The following is a 24,120-nucleotide window of genomic DNA, read 5'->3' on the forward strand; positions in this document are numbered from 1 at the left end:
CTTCGACCGGTCAATCCTTGGAAAGAAACATCTATTAAATCTGAAGTTGAAAAGCTAATTAGGGTGGGTTTCATATACCCCGTTCCTCTAATAGAGTGGGTTTCAAATCCAGTCCCAGTAGATAAGAGGCAAGGAATGATCCGAGTATGTATTGACTTTAGGGATTTAAATAAAGCTTGTCCAAGAGATAGTTACCCCACACCTTTTATTGATCGAATTTTTTATGAATGTGCAAGTAATGAAATTTTTTCGTTCATGGATGGATTCTCTGGCTATAATTAAATTACTATCTATCCAGAGGACCAACACAAGACAACCCTTATTTGTCCATGGGGCACGTTTTCCTATAAAAAGATGCCTTTTGTTGTTAAAGATGTTGGAGCTACTTTTTAGCGGGCCATGTATTATGCTTTCCACAACATCAAACATGTAATCGAAGAATACTTGGATGACTTAGCTTCTCGTTCTCGCAAGAGAATTGATCGTTCCAGCCACCTTCGATTAGTCTTTGAAAGATGTCGTTTTTATAACATCTGGTTGAATCCAGATAAGTGTGTTTTTTTGGTCACATCAGGTCGGCTGTTAGGATTCATCGTATCAACTAAAGGGATTCGAGTTGATCCTTTCAAGGTTGAGGCAATAATTGAATTTCCTCCCTTGTCTTCAATTCGTCAACTTCAAAGTCTCCAAGGAAAGGAAATCTTTTTGAGGAGATTTATAGGAAATTACATCGAGATTACCAAAGGATTTATGTGTTTTCTTAAGAAAGGAGTTCCATTTTTGTGGGATGACTTCGTGCAACAATATTTTGATGCTTTGAAAAAAACATTAACCTTTGCTCGATTTTTGAGTCCACCCGATTATGGTAGATATTTCCTTTTGTAACTCGTTTTGGCAGAATCACCCATCGATATGGTTCTGGTTCAGGAGGATGATGCTCTCAATGAGCATGTAATATATTACTTGAGTCGAGGCTTAATAGGACCTAAGCTATGCTATTCTCCCATTGAGAAATTGGCCTTGACAGTTGTCCATGTTGTCCAACAGCTTCATCATTACATTCTGCTTTGCAAAATGTTCGTCTTAGCGGTTGTCAATCCTTCTTAGTTTGTGCTCAGTAGGTGAGTAATTGGGGGCAAGCATAATCAATGGATTGTTATTTTGCAAAATTTCAATCTTGTGTTCTTGTCAGCCAAATCTAAGGAGTCATTAGTTTTTGTGGAATTGATTTTAGAGCTGCCTTGTGAGGAACCCATTTTTTATGAGTAAACTTTTCTCGACGAACATTTATTCTTGATTTCTTCATAAGATCCTTGGTACCGAGATATCATTATATATCTCCAAACTTCGAAGTTTCCACCTCCTTTCTCGAAAGATGAGCATTGAAAGTTATGTCACCCTGCCAAAAACTATGTTATCATTGGTGATACATTATATCGCGGAGGGATTGACTCAATCCTTAGGCGTTGCTTTACTTTGGAAGAAGCTGAGTCTGTACTTAATGATTGCCACAGTGGTGCTTGTGGCGGTCAACTATCAGTGTTTGCAATAGCCCAAAAAAAATTGTGTGCAGCCTAGCCTTCAATTTTCAAGGACTGTTTTGAAGCAGTCAAACATTGCCATCCTTGTCAAATTTATACTCAAAAAATGTGTGCATGTCCATCTCCTCTTTTTCTTGTTATCACTTTCAGTCCATTTACGAAGTGGGGCATTGATTTTACTACTTGTAATCCACCTTCGACAGTGAATCACAAGTACATCATTGTGGCCGTAGACTACTTTACAAAGTGGGCTAAGGCCATTCCTACTTACAAAAACCATAGTGAAACAACAACCTTGTTTCTCTTCAACCAGCTTATTTTACAATTTGGTATCCCAAGAGAGATTGTCCCTGACTATGGCAGTCATTTCCAAAATCAACTGATGGCCGAATTAGCTCTGAAGTTGGGCTTCCGGCAGGAGCATTCATCTCCATATTATCCTTAGGCAAATGGGAAAGTCGAAACCGTCAATAATTCCATTAAGACTATCCTGCAGAGGACAATTGATAAAAATCGATCCAATTGGCACATCATGTTGTACCCTTCACTCTAGGCGTATCGAACCTAGGTTAAGACTGCCACCGGTTTTACTCCTTTTCAACTAGTTTATGGGATGGAATCTACTTTCCCTATCGAATGTGAAATTCCATCCCTTAGGCTAGCTTTAGAATGTCTTCTAAAGATGTCTAGTCTCGAAGAATGCTTCGTTCATTTGGAACAAATTGATGAGAAGTGTCCATATGCAACCATAATAAATGAATCCCATAAGAAGAGGGTTAAAACTCAGTATGATAAAGTTGTATGTCGTCGGGTTTTTTCTGAAGGCGACCTTTTCTTAGTATATGACGAAGACAAAGACGTACTAGGGGCAAGAAAATTCAAGTCTATGTGGTATGGTCCCTTTATAGTCAAGCAAGTTTTGGGAAAAGGGGCCTATGAATTAATTGATTTTGAAGGGAACAAGCTGGCGGAACCTAGAAATGGGCTCTACCTTAAGAAGTATTTTGCTTAGGCTTCGGTCGAGCAATTTCTTATTTGTATATACTGTATCTTTGTACATATTTTTCTGGCATTTTGTTATATCGACATTTTTTTATCACTTTGGCAGGTGTTGATGGATGATTCGATATATTTCAGATTTTCCGATGGTGCTAGTCGGCACACTAAGAATCTTGCTTCCATGGCTTGGGTGATTTATTATCCATCTGGCCAGTTGATGGTATTGAGAGGAGTATGTATTGGCCTTGCTTCGAACACCATTGCCGAATATACTGCCATTCTTAATTTACTATCCGAAGTAATATCTTATGGGACTGATTCGTTGGTAGTTTATCTAGACTCATAGCTAATGGTGTCGTAGTTAGATAACATTTATCGAGTTCAAGATCCTTATTTATATCACCAATTTTTGAGAGTCAGAGTGTTGCAATGATAATGTATTTATATCACATATGTTGACATTCCAAAATCCAAGAATTCATTAGGAGACTTTATTTCTAATCAAGCATTAGATTGGCACATTAATCATTCATCTAATTAAATAACATAAAAAGTTGTATCTATATATATATATCATAAAATCGCCTGTATATAGATAGAGTGTTCAAAAAATAATATACAAAATTGGGGCAAGAAGCCCTCAAAATTTAGGTTCATGATCATAATCATGTCGAGTCAGACATAGGTCTGTCTATTGACTCAGCTCAGGATGAGTAGCTAAAAAGTTAACCACCACGTTGGGTACATGCCAAACTATCCGAACCCAGTCCCGTGGTACCCCTACCACACAGCATTGCATCTGCTCAGGTATATCCTCTATGGCTATCATAGGTACCTGGTGAGTTAGTCTCACCAAGTTTATTTGAACTACATATAGGACACTCTATGTCTCAGCTGCTGCCTCTTAGGCCCCTCTTCCGCAATGCCTGTGCCTTGGAAATCCATCTGGACTCACTAGACCCACACCTGGAACATGATCATTTTGTCATTATTTTATTTCATCAAGAAAATTTCTAAGTTCATTTCAGATTAAAAAATATAAAAAATCTTAAAAATTCACAAAAACTTAAAAATTGTTACCTATATCTCCCCATGTCGCACTTGGTGGTAACACTAAGTCTGGATCTCCTCAAAAATCCATACCGGCATACAGGTAGTCGTCGACTGCAATGATCTATTGGTCCCACCAGGTGCAAAAATAATCATCAAAAGTCGTTCTAGGCATGTCCCCGCCTCCAAGGCATTTCGTCAAGTTTGCCCATCTACCCATTCATGGATCTCTAGGGCTGCTAATGGACACTGATACTTTGGGATGTAGCCCAGGTACCTTCTCAAAGAAGAATGAACATAAGATAGTTGCATATCCAAAATTCTTCGTCTGACCCTTCTGTATAGAGGTTAATTGGCTCTTCATGTTAGTCAGAAGAGGTGTGCACCAGTCAAATACTGTGGTAAGACATTCCACTGCCAGGCTCATAGATACTTGTGACTCCTGATGCAATGAAGCTGACCCATTTACCCGTGAAATGGTAAATAGCAAAATCCTCAGGGAATATCTTTCCACACGTTTGATTGGAATCTGGCTTCCAATCTTCTCTGGATGTCCAGGACAATATATATGGACATAGTCTTCTACTGAAAGACTACTTCTCACCTTGCCAGTTGAATGCACGACCTCCCCTCTTCAGGAGAGACCAGTAATAAATTAGATGTCTTCAACCTCAATCCGTAGAGGCATCTGGTCTATCATGAAAGCATCGTACTCTGCACTCTAGTAGTGGATCAATAGTTCGAGCAAGCATGTATTTTCTTTCATATTTGGTATTTTGAAGAATTTCAGTAAGTCGTAGCCTCTCAGAGCATCTAATGCAGTTTGGTCATTCATTACCTCATTATCAATAGTGGTATGCTCTCTTTCCCTCCAAGTGATAGTCATCCTGCAAAAAATTATAGTTTCAAAGGTTAGTTTTTATGTTCAAACTTTAACTCATGTACATGTGGGTTCCCTTTACACACAGTCACACGTAGGGCTGTCATATACACGGGTTGATCACATCCAACTCGCGTGTATGCAGAGTTGGATTTTTGGACATAGTTTCCCACAGTCAAAACTTTAAGAAAACTTCTAAAAACTATCATAAAACATTACAGGAATGATTTGAGGGTTACTTGATAACTTTGGGGTGATTTGAATGATCCAATTTTTTAGAGGAAAGCTTGCTCCCTTTTGTTCCACAACTCTTTGCTCCAAACAAAAATGAAAAAATTGTGAGTCCAAAAGTCATTATATAACTTTGAAATTGCAAAAATATTTTTTCAGAAATTGATTTTTGTCTCATAAACTTTTTGACCTATGGGCTTGGATTGTCTAGATTGGGTTTTTTTTAAGATATTTTTGAGACCTTCTTCAAGGTGTTATTTTGGTCCCATGACCATTGACCTTTTATGGCCGGTATTGTTCACACACTAGAATTTACGTTAGGGAAAACCATTTTCCACTGCATCTTGCATACTAGCCTCCATTCAGCGATACGTTAGCCATAGGGTCGACCCTATCGTATCTTGGTTTGCAAGCCATTTTCACTTGTAGATTTTGAAATCATGATGTGATGGTAGAGCCATCCTTTACATGGGCATCTTAGTTAGAACCTTGCTGACATTGGTTTCCTATGTTGCTATACTGAGTAAGCTCTGGAGTCCTCTTTAGTCCCACCATGACTGATGCATTGAAGACACATTCTCCTTTATTCCACACTAATTTCTGGCCTTATACCCTAGAGGCTCCTTTGTGTTGAGTTGTATTGTTGCATTGCATTTTGAATATTTTCACCTTTTGGCCTTGAGCCAGCTTCACTTGGACTTATGTTTAAGCCACTTATATAACCATGTCTTCTACAAAATAAACCATGCAATCACTTATCTTCTGTAACTTGACGCATCCTTTTACCAGTGGAAAGAACATCCCTTTTAGTTTCCTCGACCAGGTTTGCCTCCCTGCATTGAGCATAGAAATGTTCCCTTGCCAGGAACTAGATCATATGTTTCTCTGACACTCGCTCTTTCCACTATATTATAGAATTTTTTTATTCTTTTTCCATCTTAAATAGGAGACAAAAAAGTTATATATTCCAAAGAGAGTGGGAACGGGACAACATTTCCATATTTTGCTGGTAGCTAGAGTCATTCATTTCGCCCTTGAATAAAGCACTCAAAAGAAAGTCTCTTCTCCATTTGGGCGGGATTTAGTTTGAATTAGGTACACCTTAACCTTGTCATTGAGTTAGTACTCCTCTGATTGGTTACCTCTTCCAATCATATGGAGAGTTTTCTCATGCCTCGCACATGAAAAACTTATACAGAGTTATCATATGTTGCCATATAGTCATCAACAAGTCATGCTTTTTTTCAAGGGAAGTAAGCTTGAGTTGGCCTCTCTGTGGTGTCTCTTGAGTTAATTTTCAGTTAGCCATCCCTGGTTGTCAGTGTCATGCTTTTCATCACATTAGTTATATTGGTCCTTTTCCCATGCCGGTTTGAGAAGGTCTCTATTGACTTCGTGATGGTCGGTCTTGTCCTTATCGACTATGACATATTGCTCTGAAGACAGATCTAGAGCTGCACCTTGACCATATTTTCATTATCGATAAGTCACCTTGTGCTCAACATCGATCAGTGTCATGGGTCTCTGAATGAGTGGTTTCCCTTGTGTTCGACATCAACCTTCATTATCACACATTGGGATTCATGCAGTGCCTTGGTTTCGATTTGACCCTATTGGTGGATTCCTCGCCTCTGTGTCAACTTTCATTATTGGTTGGTTCAGAGAGTTTCTATCGTGCGCTAGCTACATCTTGTGTACGCCAGAAACATGCTTCGGTTGAGTTACTACATCTTTTTCATCTGATTCCTTCCACATTATTAGCCTATGAGTTACACTTGCACTAGATTGATGAAGGATTCCTTAATGCCTTCCTTATAGCGGATCTTTTCCTATCAACTATAGTTCACTTGCTCTGGGAAAAGGATCTAGAGTCTATTTGGAAGTACCTTGGGGTTTGAAATCATTAGTGGCAGATTCCTTCACTATCGATAGTGGGAAACCATCATTGTCCCCTAATTGATAGATTCTTCTAGGTGTTTGACTTCAAATCATTTATGTGCACTTGTTAGATTGTACTAGGTACCTTGACTCTCATTATCATTATCGGTGAGTGGTCTCACATTTGCTAACGATATAAATCAATGAATGGTAATCAAACGATTTCTCACATGGTCAACCTCAGATCATTTATTCCCATTATGTAGAAATGTACCGCGGTGGTCAGTGAAGACCTCGGGTTAAATTAGCATGTTTTGGTTCACTTGTGAGTTTCTCCTGTTGCTGCTAGTTGACACCACCCACCTTATATGTTGCAGTTCTTCACAAAAACATCTTGTATGTTGGCATCTGAGTTGTGATGTAGTATCATTTTATTCAATCATGTTCATTTGGTACTATTGGGATCAGTTTTTGACATCAGTGACCAGCTTCATCCTTCAACGTCATTGATCGTCTTCTTATGTGTGATATTCAGACATGTGCTTTTTGATCACGATTAGATGATCCATTATGTACTTTCAGTTTCTTTATACTTGTATACATATTGGATCCGCTTGTACTTGATATGCGTATTTTCTTTACTTTCTCTGAGCATGGGTATGCCCACCTCAGACAACAGTTTCTTTCTGATATCTTTTGATGGCTTGGAAAGCTGAATTCTTGTGAAGTCCTTCTCAGTCTCGACAAGATTCATTCCACTTAATACATTTCAGTCATCATGTACGCCTTCTAACCTCATATATTAGGGGGCTTATGTTATAGCACCTTTTACCACTCTCGGTATTTGTGCTTCTTAGTTTGTGGCCTAGGGAAACCCCTCCTTCCAGTCTTAGTCCAATTATATTAAAAAATAGTGTTTTATTCCCTGTACGCTACTTTTCCCTGAGATAAAAGCGTGTACACACGGGTCAGTCAATACCCAACCTACGTATATGTGTTAAAACACCAAATAAATTTCTTTAATTATGGGTAGAGTTCATGGGTTTTACCTATTGATTATCTCCTATTGCCTGTGGCCAAATTGTTTCCCAGCTAGAAAACTAATTGGGAGAAGTATAAATAGACTTCTATGGGAAGGCCTTAAGGAGGAGAAGACATAGAGTTATTGTACTGAGATTATCCCTGATTGATTTTGATGAATCCCTGTGCCTCATGCACTTCCCCAAGCCTTAGGGAACCCTTGTTTCCTTGATTATATATATTCTCCCTTTTGCTTGAGATTTCATGGTGTTGGTTATGGAAGAAGATTGTTGAAGACTGGGAGAGGATGAATTCGGAGGACAGTTCCACTTGGAGCGAGAAGAATAAGACTCAGTTGAATTCTCTCCATGTTATTTATAGCTTACCGCAATGAAAGAAATGATGTCTTATTTCTGGAATTTTTTATATTTATGCATCAAATTGTGTTGTAATTCATATATGAATGTTGTTTTGATGTATGATCAATCATTTGTTTATATGATATAAAGTCAATTTGGTGAATATACTTTACTTCTATACAGATATTAATGATTGAATTGAATTATTTTCAGGTTTGAAGAACATTGGGAGTTGCAAAGGGTCTGAACCCTGCGGGACCTACTCGAACGAAGGAAATTCGGGTATGGTCACTCTCATGTTGTTTGATTATATAATCATTTTTCTTGAGCTTTATGAGTGTTTCTTGTTGTAGTTTGCTTCTGCTCTGTTGGGGTTCTAAACCAAAGCCCTAGGTTACTTATTCCCAAAACAATGGTATGGAGTGAATTAAATTCCATATATTAACACATCAAAAACTCAATACTTCCTAGAAAAATTCAAAGCTAGGAATGCATATGCCCAAGTGAAAGCCAAGAAAATAGAAAGTGAAACTATAGAGGTAGAGAAAGTGAGTGTCAAGAAGCTAGGGACAACCACATATAGCAGGGATCCATGGGAATAAAAAATAATTTCGAGTAAGGAGGAGCATTTATCACTACTTAAAGTTTTTGATACAACTTCGTAGCCAAAACTAGTAAGCCTACCCATTTATAGGAAACATGTCAAGAGACTAAAATAATTTTTTGTTTTCCCACCTTTCTTGGAATTATTCTTAGGAACTAGACAAAATTTCATCCTTCAACTTGCTAAAAACTTAGGTTTTTTCAAAAAATGTGCTAAGACAAGAAGAGCACTTAAAAAAGGCTAGGGAAACAAGAAAAAAATGATGGGAGAAACATTATAGTGACTAGAAAGGAAGATAGAATGACCACACAAGGGTGAGCTTAGTAAGAAAATAAAAATATCAAGTAAAGAGAATCATTTCCTAGTACTTAAATCTTTTAGAAGACTAGGAAGCTAAAACAAGAGAATTTTCCCATGCACAACAAATATGTTAGGTGTTAAGCCCCTATACTACTAGTGTAACCCTTTATTTTTTCTGAATTTGACTAATTCTATTATCTTACAAAACAAATATACAAAATAGAGTACAAAGGCAAGGCTAAGAGGATTTGCTTGTCAGCCCTGGCCTTGCCCACTTAACAGCTCCAAAATTGAAGAGATTCAAGATTGGGAATGTTGCTGATCCACTGGCGACACTGTTACATAACATAGAAGAACTGAACATAGATGGACACCAAGACACCAGGGCCGTAGTATGACCCGGACATAGACACATAAACAACTGGACAATGATAACTGACACTTGGACAATTACGGGTGACACTTGAACAATATAGCCGACACATTGACAGAAATAAGGCTGCCACTCAGCCATTTTACACATCAAAATCCCAACAACAACAAAGATTACCAGGGCGAATTCAGTCTTCATCAGTAGTCTGGAGTGCCTCCGCAGTTCGGTGCCCGAGATGGAGTGAATACTCTGAATCCGAAAGCTGGATGACCTTATCTGGGCAACCCTTCCGGGCTGGCTTGCTCGTACTCGCCAGTGCATCAACAGCGTGTCCAGAAGGGCCAGCATCCGGGTCAGGATTGGTGGCGGGGCGTTCCAGGTCCATCCCATAAGCACAACGAGCCAGTGAAGCAGCAACGTGCCCAGAAGGGCCAGCATCCGGGTCAAGATTGGTAGCGGGGCGTTCCAGGCCCTTCCCATATGCGCGACGAGACTCCAACCATCCCCGTCCAGGAACATGCGCAGGCGGCGACCAACCACTTCCTGCTCCGACCGGAAGGCAAGCAATTGGAGAGTCATCTCTGCTGGAGCGCTGCCCTTCTGGCAGAGGCTCGACCTCCATATTCGAATTGACACCAGGTTCAACAGTAATTGACACAATCAATGTGGAATTTACTTGTGGGCAGGGGAGTTGATACCTGAGCATGGGGAGCTCCCTCTGCCTTTCTTCAGCAATTGGGCTTCTTTCAGTGTGCACCCCCTCCTCATCGTTGTTGTCCTGAAACCACTGAGGCCTCGAGGTTACCTCCATGGAGGAAGAGGGGGAATAATAGTCATCTTTCGGTGGAGCTCTGCCTTGAATTCCACCCCTCCGGCTGCCCATCCTTGGCCTGTCCCTTGGCATGGTTATCCTTCTTACAATTCGAGCGCTCTGAGCTTCGTCAATGGCTGGAGCGACCTGCAGCACCAGGAACAAACGCCAGCACCAGGCCCTGACTCCAGCTCCAAGAACCAACCTTGTCAACAAGAACCAGCACGAAGAACCAAACCCAACAACACGAACCAGCATACAGAACCAACCCCAGCAACAAGAATCCGCTCCGAGTGTCAATCCCAGCAACAAGAACCCGCACCAACTCGAGAGACTAACACCGGTCTCACCAATCCAGATCCTAGAACCCACAACGGTCTCACAATCGCAGCTCCAAGAGCTAATACCCCTCAGCTCTGCAATTGCCTTGCTGTCTGAGTGGAGCAGAGTCTCCTTACTAGGCTCGCGAATTTCCTCTCGACTTGCCATCCTCCTCTATTTAAACTTCCTCACCACCCCGTCGCTCAACTGCCTCCCTCGAGCCGAGTAGACAGGCATTAATGCCTTCTCCTCTTCGCATTCAAGTTGTTTAATGCCATCCAACGCGTGGTACCACCGGGCACCATGAGCATGACACCCGCCCACGTGCCGGTGCGTGCCATTCCCCCGTCCCTTATGCACCCGCATCCGGGATGCTGAAATCCTTCTTCGCCAGAGAGATACAGTCATTGTTGAGCTTGTCATCTTCTGAGTGATCCAGAGAACCTGCAAAATAGGAGATGCACTGGGAGGCACCTTGATTGGCTAATCTATCAGCCACCTTGTTCGCTGTTCTCCGAACATGCTTGAATTCTATACTTTGGGGAGTTTGTAGCTTCTCCTCCATGGATTCTAACCTGCTTAGTAGTCTCCAACTCATGGCCACCTTGACCGCCGGCGTGCCTGCTTGGAGTCTTTGGGCAGCATTGATAAGGATTAGGGAGTCACCTTCTACTTCCAAAGGAAAGTAGTTATGTTGTTCTGCCAGACATAAGCCTCTCCATAAGCCTTCTAACTCAGCTACATTATTAGTATCTTTGCCCAATGAGCCATAGAAAATCTGAATTATTTCCCCTGTGTGACTTCGGAAGAGTCCTCCATAACCTGCGAGCCCCGGATTTCCTTTGGCCGCCCCATCGAAATTTAACTTGTAGGAAGCATGATCAGGAGGGGACCAACTGGAAGGAGAGGTGCTACTGTTAGGGGGTCTGGTGCCTTCTTTCTGTAGCATTAAGAGGTTTATGTTCCAAGCCTTCAGGATCCGGCATTCTAATGGGGATTCTGGCATATCCGTGTCTGACCAGGATTTGAGGGCCAGAGTTTCTTGCAGCTGTTTGTTGAGGATTAGCCATAAGGTTTCATTGGGCCGGGAAGAGTTGTTGAAGATTCTGTGGTTTCTTTCTTTCCAAAGAATCCAGTATATGAATCCCGGTAAGAGTCTCCACAGGTGGTTGAGAAGCTGACTCTTGTAGGGGGAGGGAGCCCATTTCCTTAAGTTTTCAGCTATGTCTTCTGTCCTGGCTTCTGATCTCATGTTGCAGCTCTCTGCTTTCCTCCATATTTGCTTTGCGAGCGAGCAGGTTTCCATGAGATGTCCGATTGTCTCCGAGTCGATGTTGCAGTTTGGGCATCTTGATGGTCCCACGAATCCACGCTTAATCATGTTGTCCCAAGTGAGTACTCTTCTTTTGCTGAGCAGCCATAAGAAAGTGGATATTTACGGCCAAATTCCCGGTTGCCAGATCTTTTCCCAAATCGGGTCCTTATTGGGTTGGTTTCCATTATATCTGAGCTGATGGGCTTCTTGAGTAGTAAATGTGCCTTTTTGTTTATGGCCCCATCTAAGGCGATCCTGTAGAGTAGAGTATCGAATTTTCCTGTATGATAGTTCTTTCTCTATGTCCTCATATGTCTCGCTTTGCCAGTTGTTTTGCCAGAGACTGGCCTTCTTCCAGGTTCTGAAGTCGGTATTTTCAGAATGTTGCCAAAATTGATTGACTTGAGTGAGTTGTGCTTGCTGCATCTGCTCTTGCCAGAGAGGCTTGTGAAAAACTGTTGCAAGCTTGGGGAGCTGCTGCCACGAATCCTCCCAAAATCTGGCGGTGGTGCCTGAGTGTATCTCCCAGAAACTATGCTCTTGAATGAATTTGCTGTGGGGTTTGGCTGCGTTCCATATAGGAGATCCCTGAGTTGTGGAGTTGATTCTGATTAGATCGTTCCATTGGCTGCCTGGTGCATACTTTGCCTGCCACAGTTTGGCCCATGGTGCGTTTGGCTTAGTAATCCAATTCCACCACATGCGAGCCCCCATATTATCATTGCTCTGTAATGGGTCTCGAAGTCCCAGGCCTCCATCGGATTTGGGCTTGCAGGTATCTGTCCATTTCACTAGCGCCCATTTTCTGTTGAGGCCAGACGATCCCCAGAGAAAGTTTCGCTGGAGATTGCGGATAGATTTAAGGACCCATTTAGGTGCAGCCAACAGTGAAAAGAGGTACAAAGGCATGGCTTGGAGTACTGATTTGATCAAGACAAGCCTGCTGGCAATATTAAGAGCTCGGAAGGTCCATAGGGAAAGTTTAGATTCAAGCTTATCTAGAAGAGACTGCCAGGAGGAATGTTTGATAGCTGCAGCGGCCAGGGGGGCCCCTAGGTAGGTCGACGGGAGTTTAGAAATGGTAAACTGCAAAATTCTAGCGATATTCCTTTGAGTGGAAAGAGGGGTGTTGAAGAAATATAGCTGAGATTTCGATGAGTTGATGGAGGTTCCTGAAGCTTTTGAGAAAATAGATAGCAGAGATTTGAAGACCGAGGCTTCTTGAGATGATGGGTGGCCAAAGAGCATATTGTCGTCAACAAATTGTTGGTGGGTTTGAGGAGGAAGGCCATGAACAGAGATTCCTTTGAGCATTTGAGTGGAGACGGCTGCCTTCAGTATTCTGCCTAGCCCCTCTACCATGAGTACAAAGAGGAAAGGCGATAAGGGGTCCCCTTGTCTAATGCCCCTTGAAGGTCTAAAGGGATGAGAAGGAGAACCATTTAACAGTACAGAAAAGCTTGGAGAGGAGATCAAGCTATAGACCCATCTTGTCCAAGTATGACTGTAGCCAAAAGCAATAAGCACTTTTTGTATATAGTTCCAACTGAGCTTGTCAAAAGCTTTGGATAAATCTAGTTTGAGAAGCATACCTGGCTTTTTGAGAATCTTGAGGGAGTGAATCACTTCATTTGATAGAATGATTCCGTCCATGATCTGCCTTCCTTCGACATACCCTGTTTGTTCCGGAGAAATGAGTAAGGGTAGGAGAGGCTTGAGTCGATTTGCGATGACCTTAGAGATAAGCTTGTAAATGACATTGCATAGAGCAATGGGTCTAAAGCTTTCAGGCTTGCTTGGTTCAGCACATTTTGGAACGAGTGCAATGAAGGTAGTGTTGAGGGCTGGAAGAATCCAGTGCATGCTTCTTGATTCTTCCACCAGCTCCCAAACTTCTTCTTTGATTAATTCCCAGAATTCGTGGTAGAAATTGGCAGTGAAGCCGTCCGGCCCCGGGGCTTTGCCATCCTTGAGCTGGTTCATTGCTTCTTCAATTTCTTTCAGGGATGTTGGCTGTAGTAATTTGTTGTTGTGCTCATCAGTTATGATTCTGGGAATATGCTGTGTGATGGCCCTGATTTCGGTATCCCTGTTTCCTTCCGGCTCTTTAAGGATGTCTTGAAAGTAAGTTGTTAATTCCTTTTCCATGTCTTCATGGGTTTCTACTCTCTCTCCTTGTTGATTGTTGATGAAAGTGATGTTGTTGTGCATGCGCCTCTGTATAGCTGTTCTATGAAAAAATTTTGTGTTCTTTTCGCCCTCTTTTAGCCAATTTATTCGGGATTTCTGCCGCCAAAGTATTTCTTCTTGCTTTCTCCGTTCTTCTAATCGATGCCAGAGGATTTGCTCTTGTTGTGACTGCTCCTCCGTGCGGCCTTCTTTAATGATATCTTGCTGAAGTGCTTCCATTTGTTTTTCCAACCTTTGTCGATCTTCCTGAATGTTGCCAAATTGAGCTTTGTTCCAAATTTTAAGAACCTGCTTTAGATTTTTCAATTTTTGTTGAAATTGAAACATTTTGGCTCCTTCTGGAGGCTTGTAGGCTTTCCAGGCCTCCTCTACGATCTGCCTGAATTTTGCATTTGTGAACCAAAAAGCTTCGAAGCGGAATGGCCGATTGCTTCTTGTTCCAGGTCGAGACCAGTGAAGCATGATGGGCCAATGGTCCGATCCTCCGTGAGGCAAAATTGAAGCATTGAAATCTCCGCCTAAATGGATTGCATTGTCTGAAAGGAGGAACCTGTCAAGCCGAGAGGCGATATGGTTGACACCACTGCGCTTGTTGGTCCAGGTGAAAATCCCATTGGTGGTTGGAATATCCATTAAGTGATTGTCCTGAATAAAGTCTCTGAGTCCTTTGCTGTCATTTTCTAATCTTGTTCTTCCCCCTGTTTTCTCCTCCAGCGATTGAATGATATTGAAATCGCCGCCACTGATCCAGAGAGGGAACTGTCTGTTCTCATTCAAACTGGAAAGCGTGTTTAACAGATCCAGTTTGTGCTGATTACTTTGCGGAAAGTAAACATTGGTCAAGTGCCCGTGGATATTTGTTCCTATGAGATGAAAGGAAGCTTGTATGAGAAAATGGGCGGCATGGAAGTCGTAAAGATTGAGGGTCTGTGGATTCCATAATATGGCTAATCCACCCGAAGCTCCTGAAGCGCCTACTGACATTAGGTTACTACCAGCCCAGATCTTGTTTCTTGCCTTGTCCATAGCTATTGTGCTTTTTTTGGTTTCTTGAAGAAAAACTATAGAAGGTTTTTCTTGCTGTATCAAGTTCTTGATCATCCTAATTTTTGAGGGGCTGTTGAGTCCTCTCACATTCCATGAGATGAGCTTCATGGTTAATGGGATGCAGGTTTGAAGAACTTAGTCAGCTTAGGGAATCTCCCTGATTCCATAAGCATTTCCCCTACTGCAATGGTCCTTTGCAGGTCCGTTTTGCGCCCTCTTTTCTTGGTTTCTTTGAGAATCTTTTTTGCATCCCATGGACTCCCTCCTTGTATGCCTAGATGTTTATTGTGTTGAACCTTGGCTAGTACTCCTTCCAGCCGCTCTATTTGCCAGGGAGGAATAGTATTGTATTCCTTTTGCTTGCAGGCTGTTTCAAGTTTTAAGATGTCTATTCCTTCAAGGATAATGTTCTCCGGATCCTGTTCCATACTGCTGGGGGCATTTTGTTCCTCGTCCTCTGTGGTGTTATGTAAGCTTAGTGCTATTGCTGCATCCATGTCCATGTCGGATACCAGTTGCTTGGGATCCACTTTAGATTTCCCCTTGCCCACTGCAGGATCGCTGGGATCGGTGTCAGCCTTTGGAGTATCTTCAGGGGTGGATTGAGAAGGTTGGACAGAGCTGGGTTTAACCACATGCTTAGGAGCATGGGGAGCAAGGGATGAAGAAGGCTGAGAGTTAGAGTTCAGAGGCTCTCCGCTGGGAGGATCTTGGTTGGCAAGAGGCGAGAACTTGTTCCTAGCGTCTAATCTGGTAAGGATCTCAGGGGCTACCTGATTCTTTTTGGAATGCCGTCGGCGGTTGGGGATTAATGTGAAGCCTTCTGAGTCCGTTTGAGTTTCTGTTGTATGGGCCTTGGATTGCTGATTAAGAGGGCAGTCCCTAAACAGGTGCCCATGAGCATGGCACTTACGGCAACGAAAAGGGATATGTTCATAATCAAGAGTTTGTTCCCATTCAAAATCTTCGTGAAGGAGACTTACCGAGTCTGCCAGAGTCTTGGCAAGGTGCATTTTAACGCAGATGCGGGCATAGGAGGTGTATTTGCGCTTCTTTGTTTCCTCAGCAACTTTGATGAAGGTTCCCAATCTATTTCCAATGTCTGCTAGCGTTTCTTCCTTCCAATATTCCACTGGGAGTCCGTACATTCTGATCCACACCGGAGCCCAGCTGAAATCTTCTTTGTTTGGGTCAAATCGAGGCTTCCATTCTGTGAGGTACAGTCCAGATGAATTGAAAAAGTAAGGGCCGCCTTCGAATACCTTGGTTTTGTCCTCCAGGCAGTTAAATATGGCTGTGAAGAAGCCCTTTGGGCCCAGTTGCAGTGTTACTTGTCCCTTTGGTTTCCATTTGGATTCGATCCAACCATTCAGGGCTCTTTCTGTCGGCCAGAAGCCCAAGAATTTGCCTATCAGTGCATGGTCCTGCATGTACTGTATTTCTCCATTGATTCGGTGACTAGGCAGTTCTATCTTGATGCGCTCTATCGACTTAGGGATACAAGTAGTCGAGGTCGCCTTTGGCTGTGACGAGGAGGCATTTTGGTCCTGTTCCGTTTCCGAGTTTGTGGCCACCGTCTGATCAACAGGGATCTCGTTGTCGCTGGCCTTCTGTCGTTCTTGCCCTTTGTCGCTATTAGTGTCAGGAGGAGTCGGCGGCATACGATTCGTTTTCACATTGGCGGAGGAGTCATTCAAAGGAGGGGGGGCAGAGCCCGCCCCTCCAGCAGGCGTTGCCATAGAAGACCTTCAGCCGAGGACTGTCGGCTTGTCGTGCTCTGTCAGGGTCGAGCAGGAAGCGTTCAGAAATGGCGGCAAGTACCTGAGCATCCGTAGGGTTGCAGAGCGTAGGGTTTAGTGTAACCCTTTATTGTTATTCATACAACCCACTTATTATATTGTTGTACACATGTAGTCCCCATATTGTTGTTATTGTTCCCCATAGAAGCCCACTATTGTTATTATTGTGCCCTTACATTATTATTGTTATGTCGGCTCTGATTATATTATGACCCCTTAGACTCCTATATATAGAAAGGAGGTCTTGTCATTTGTATCATCTGAGAATTATTCATTTTTGTAATGTAAATGATGTTTCCCCGTCGAAGAGTCTTATTTCTAAGGCGTTGATCTATCTTTATTATCTTTCTGTGAACTAGTTTCATAACATTTGGTATCAAAGCTTTGGATTCTAGGATTTTACTGCTCCAAATAGGTCATCGTGGAATTTTCGCTATAACTTTCTTTTTGTGATGTTGTAGAAGCGAAAAAAACCCATTTGAGATGAACTCGCACTAAACCTTAGGTCCCAATTTCAGAGCTTGTATCACTACATTTTTGAGGATATGATCTGAGGAAGTTAGGGTTTTTGAAAGCTCCAAAATTTCAACTAAAATAGGCCATCGTGTGATTTTCACTATAGCTCTTTCGCTACAAAGTTTTAGAAACTAAAAGAAAAACCCATTTGAGAATAAATCAGTCTAAACCTTGGCTGCAAGTTTCAGATCCTTTCTCGCTACAAGTTTTGAGATATAGTCTGAGGAATTTAGGGTTTTTACAGACCCCCAAATTACATTCCAAACATGTCACCTTGGGAAAATCATCATAGTGGTCTCTCTAAGCATCAGATTGAAATTTCGTAAGAAGTTACAGAAAGAGGATGGACATTTTTTTCTTTTTTATATTTTTCAGGTACAAAGGTCAAAATAGTGACACGTGGAACTTAATACAAGTTCTCTCTTCTAAAAAGGTATATAATGAGGTCATATTGGGAAATTGTGGATAACTCTTTCTTGGAGAATCCAATTTTGATCAAACTAGTGGCATTGGAAAGAGGACATAGAGGGTTACTTCATGTCGTAACTTTAGAAGTGGAAGAGTCAAAATTATAGATTTATAGTCATTTCAAGATCAAGCTCCTAAAATCAAGAAAAGGCGATATGAGGAAGTTTGATGGCAAGGATCCCGTAAATTGGATACATCAGATGGGGTAATATTTTGATCTACATGAGGTGCAATTGTTACAAAAGGTACGTATTGCATCTTCATATTTAGAACCGGATCAATTTTTATGGTATAAATGGATTTTTTCTAGTAAACCACTTGTTACGTGGTCCATTTGCATGGAGCAAATGATAGCACGTTATGAGGATACAAGCAGAAACACCTTCTTTAGCCAATTGATAAATCTCAAACAAAAGTCTTCAATGGCAGAGCACATTGAGGACTTTAAAAAATTGATATAAGAGTAAATGATATTCTAGAGAAGCAAAGGCTTTATGTCTTCATAGGTACTTTAAAGGATAACATTCAACATGAGGTTCTTCTTTGGGAACCTGATTCATTGGAGAAGGCATTCAGGTGGGCAAGAAAAATTGAAAGTGAAATTATGGAAACAAGGAATCCCACCACTCATGACTATAATTATGGAATTGTTTCTTCTCTTAGCCTTCCACAACCTACAAGGTTTACACCACAACAATTGGAAGAAAAAAGAGAAAAAGGGCTTTGTTACAATTGTGATAGCAAATGCACTAAAGGTCGTAAGTGTGCTGAGAAGAAATTATTTTACATAGAGTATGAACAGGAGGAAGAAGAGGATCAAGAAACATCAAAAGAAGAGGATATATGCCAAGAGCCAAACCCAGAGAAAGAAGAAATGAATCTGAACATATCTTGCAAAGAATTGGCAATAATTACCACTCATCAAACTCTCAAGATAGAAGGACATATCAAGAAGAACAAAGTTCAAGAAGTGAAAGATCACATCGAGAAAGAAGAAATGAATCCAACCATATCTTGTAATGCATTTCCCGGAATTACCACTCCTCAAAGTATCAAGATAGAAGGACATATTGAGAAGAAAAAAGCTCAAGAAGTGAAACATCACATTGAGCATCAAGAAACGAATCCGACCATATCTTGTAAAGCATTGGAAGAAATTACCACTCCTCAAACTCTCAGGATAGAAGGACATATCAAGAAGAAAAAGGTTCAAGCAGTGAAAGATCACATCAAGCATCAACAACAAGGTCTCAAACTTTTAAAGGATAACGCCACTTTGGTCCAGAATCACATGAAACAACATGTAGATCAACATTGCAGTGAAGAACAATTTGATGTAGATGATTGGGTATTTTTATGGCTACATCTCAAGCAAGCTATTTATGAGAAGGAAATGTTGTCAATACTACATGCACTTAAGAAATGGCGACCTTATCCAGGGAAGACACATCAACGTAAAAATGGATCATGATAGTCTTAAATACTTTTTAGAACAAATATTATCTTTAGAAGAATGGAAAAAATGGGTCACAAATATGTTGGGTTATGACTTTGACATCATCTACAGAAAAGGGAAGAAAATTTTTGTTGCAGATGCACTCTCAAGAAAGGATGAGGATGTGCAAGCATTTTTTTGTTTTATTTCTGTTATCCAACCAGATTGGATAAATGAAGCAAGGGATGAATGGAAGAAGGACAAAGAAGTGTGGCCACTCTTTCAAAAGTTGCAGAATATCCCAATTCAAACAATATTGCCATAACTTGAAGAGGAAGTAAAAATCATATTGGAACTTGGAGCAGTCATAGAAGCATGAACCCAATAGCTATGAAATCAATCAATTTCTGAGTATCTCATCAAGTGGAAGAACTTAACCGTTGAAGATTCCACATGGGAGGACATTAATTTTATACAGAAGCATCAAGAACTACTCAAGCATTGAGGACAACACTTTTTGAAGGAGAGGGGCACGTTAGGCCCCTATACTACTAGTGTAACCCATTATTGTTATTAGTACAACCCCCTTACTATATTTTTGTACACATGTATTCCTGATACTTTTATTATTGTGCCCCATAGAAGCCCACTATTGTTATTATTGTGCCCTTATATTATTATTGTTATGTCAGCTCTGATTATATTATGACCCCTTAGACTCCTATATATAGAAAGGAGGTCTTGTCATTTGTGTAATGTAAAGGAGGTTTCCCCCTCGAAGAGGCCTATTTCTAAGGCATTGATCTATCTTTTCTATCTTTCTGGGAGTTGGTTTCATAACATTAAGAGACCAAAAAAAATTGGGTTTCTTGCCTTCCTTAGCATGAGTGGGATATATTAAATGAAAAACCATCCTTCAACATACCAAAAGCTTGGGGTTTCCTTGAAAAGTTTCACAACAAGAAAGAGGATACTCAAATTAAACCTTAATAAAAGAACAAAACAAACAACAAAAGGAAGATCAAAGTGAGTATAAAAGAATAGGGAATGCCCAAACAATGGAGAGATTAGTAAAATCACAAAAATAGTTTCAAATAAAGAGACGAATTGGTCATGACTCAAATTTTTTGAGAATTAGGAGCCAAATTGGAATGCCCACCTATGTACAATAAATATATGATGAGACCAAATGAAATTTAGGTTTCCTATCTTACTTGGCACAAGTGAAATGTAAATCAAACACCATCCTTCCACATATGGAAAACATAGGGTTACAAAAGTAGTGGCAAGACATGAAGGAAAATTATTTCGATAAAATGTGGAATAAGGTCACATCTAATATTCTCTTGTCAATGTATTGGTTAGTTTGTCTTGGTTAATGTATTTATGCTTCTAGTTACAATGACTACAATATACTATAGTTATAATTTATTTTCGTAAGAAAGTATCTTTTTATGTGAATATTGGTGATAAACAAGTTGATTGTTGGTTTTCTTTAGGTTTAATTTTAGGTCATTGTTGGGGATATTTTTTTTTCAACTTTTCATTTTTCCTTCACTCAATAACCTATGAATTTTAGTGATTTACAAGCGCCAATTTTCAAGGATTTATAGTGTTAACAATTTTCAATCCTCTAGTGGTTGCCAAGGATAGGAGATTTTCTTGACAACATTTCTTCTTACCACTACATATTTCAAAAAAAATTACTAGTTATTTAATTGAAACTAAACAGATTAAAGAAAAAAATGACAATGTTTACATTATGTGATTTGTAAACTCACATGTATATTCCTTTACACAATTCTTCACAAAATATTTAATAATATTATGCTTAAAATAAAAAATCATACTATGATGGTATATCTTTCCTTAGATTTATGGAATTATTAAGTTATTGTTTATAGTGTATACATGCAAGATATAAAAATGTAAGAAAGAGATAAAAATACAACAATCACCCACAAACCACAATAAAAAAATGATATTACCTAGGAAACCCTTATGAAGAAAATTGAGCTAGAAGGTAAGACTACACTTCTCTATCTCTTTGATGGGAAATGGTTGGAAGTACAAAAAAGTGAGACTTATGGCGAGTGCGATGCTATAGTGCACAAAATCTCTCTCTTTTCTCTCTCTTTATCCACTCTCAGCTACTCTATTCATTGAAAGAATAACTTCGGCGTAAATCACATGTAAACAGACATTTGTCGATGCGTTTTGAACCAACTAGTGTGGTTCATCGTTAGGACAACTTGAAGAAACAGATCCAGCTTAGCATGTTAAATAGTTTGAGAAGAGCTTCCAATGGCTAAATTGACTAACGACTAATTTTGACCTTAGGACCCAGGTCAAAATTAGTCGTTAGTCAATTCATCTATGGAAAAAATGCACTTGAATGGAGTGGAACCCATTTTGCTTCTAGTGGATCAGTTATAGAAAAACCAAATAGCCTACGAGTGGTTAAGTTTGACTCCTTCAACTCTTAAATAGAGTTATAATATTGAATCTTATAGAATTTCCTTCATCGTGATCACATCGATAACCCCTATTCCATGGATAGTGGGGGTTGACATGGAATCTTCGTATATCATGGTGGTCAAAACATGAAGGTTAACTTCCAGGTGCCATAACTTTGGTATACAAAATCTGAGTGAGATGCTTCTTAGGAAGTTGGAAAGGTACCAATTTGTAGAATAGTGTGAGTAGGTGAAACACTTAGTTGGAAAATTTTCATCTCCCCAAAATTACATTAAATACCTCAAACTATTTCTACAAGTTCTTAGACCATGATTCACCAAATTGGTACCATCTAGTAAAATTGGTTTTATGAGCTAATTCCTCCACATTTTCCACTTTGAAAACATCGATATAGATGAAAACTATAATCATCGAATTTGTATCATCACTGATTTTATTTTAAACCATGTATAAATGGATTGTTTTCAATAATCCACGCATCACCTAAGGATTTAAAAAAATGTCAATATTTATACTTGCCACTACATAATTGGAAATAAAACTAATAACATAGACATTGTTAGTTGCCACAAATTAAACAAAAAGTTAAAAATCTACAAACACATTATCCTACATACCTCTTAGGTTAAATGTCATTCTATAGGTTGGGGAGGTAGGTGGTTAAATGCTAGATTGAGCTATGTAAACTATTTGTGATCAATGAAACGCTGAAAAAGGGCAATGTGTGTACCCCCACCTTCCTTCTCTCTCTCTATCTACTCAATAAAATTTGTGCCTTCAATTGAGTTAATAGTTTGATCAAGCATGGAACCCTTGGTCAAGGTTATATATTGATTAAGGATTTATTTAACTCAACCAATACCTTAATCGAGGTTTTAAAAATGTGTGAAGGACATTTGTCGAGCGATTTGTTATATTATAGATCAATTTTTTACACCTCATCAACATAAAAATTACCCATATTGTGGTCATAATTTTGCTATTTTTAGATAGCCCCTTGCCAAAATACAAGGCTATTTTTCATGGATTCACTTTTATGGATATGGTTGGTAATATTTTTAATCTTGTTGTTGACTTTATGATAGATTTTTCGGCGAAAATCACATGAGAAATCATTTGTCGATGCGTTTCGAACCAACCAGTGTGGTTCATCGTCAGGACAAGTTGAAGAGCAGATCCAGCTTAGCCTGTTTAAATAGCCAGAGCAGAGACACCAACGGTTACCTGGGCAAAAGGTTGACTTAAGGAGCAAGGTCAAAATTAGTTATATTAGGTACATGATAAATTATAATATAATAATAAATAAATAAAGATAAATAAATTTATATATAAAAATAAAAATTTAGTTATATTAGGTGTAAGATGAATAAATAAATATATAAATATAAAAATGAAGAATTATAAATTATTAATAAATAAAAATGAAATAATAATAAATAAATAAATTTATTTATTATATAAATAAATATATGAATAAATAAATAAATATAATAGTAAAAATAAGATAAAAATAAATGGTACCATTATCAAGGTAAATACACATATAAAAATTCATATATAAATATACAAATTTAGTTATATAAGGTGTAATACAAATAAACAATTGAAGAATTATAAATAATAATAATAATAATAAATTATTCATTTATTAAATAAATAAAAATATAAATGAATAATAATAATAAATTATTTATTTATTTATGAAAAAATATAAATTCATAAATATAATAGTAAATAAATTATTCATTTAATTTTTATAAATGAAAATAGAAATGGAATCATTAGTGAGGTAAAATTAAAGGGGGAAGAAGTTAAGCACCGGGTTAAATTAGTTAGAATTAAATAATCCAATAAATAAAAAGGAAGAGGAAATAAAATAACTTAAATTATAGTTAGTTATAGGTATTAAAAACTAAAAGGAAAGGGGGTAAATAAAATACATAAAATTAAAATTAGTTAAAACTATTAAAAGTAATAATGGACCTTTCCTTATACTAAACAAATGATGTTGGAAAAGATAGAATACATAATAATAATAATAATAATAATTATAAAAGAAAATCAATAATAATAAATAAATTGATAATAATAACAAAAAAAAAAAACGATTACTAAATAATGGTTTATAAAAATAATAAATAAATAATAATTAAGTTCATAATAATATTCCTAATAATAATAATAGAAATAAGTTATTAAAAATAAATAATAAAACAAATAAAGACACGAAAAACGAATATTAGTTTATTATTGTTATTAATAATAGTAACTGTATAATAAAGTAATTGTTTAATAGTTTCTTATTTGAAAATTTAATAGAAATTGTCTAAAAAGTACTAATAAAATAAAATATAAATAATAAAAAGAGACCGAAAACGACTAAGAAGAAAGCGCTGGAACCCAGCACCTGCTGATTTTCCAGCCATCATCTCTATTGAGATTGTTGGGTCTCTTTTCAATCTCAATAGCTTCCCTAAATTTCCGATGATGGAAATGCGAGACCTT

This window comes from Pinus tabuliformis, chromosome J (genome assembly GCF_031772625.1).
Source record: "Pinus tabuliformis cultivar Carrire ecotype Pingquan chromosome J, CPIR1, whole genome shotgun sequence".
NCBI classification, from domain to species: domain Eukaryota; kingdom Viridiplantae; phylum Streptophyta; class Pinopsida; order Pinales; family Pinaceae; genus Pinus; species Pinus tabuliformis.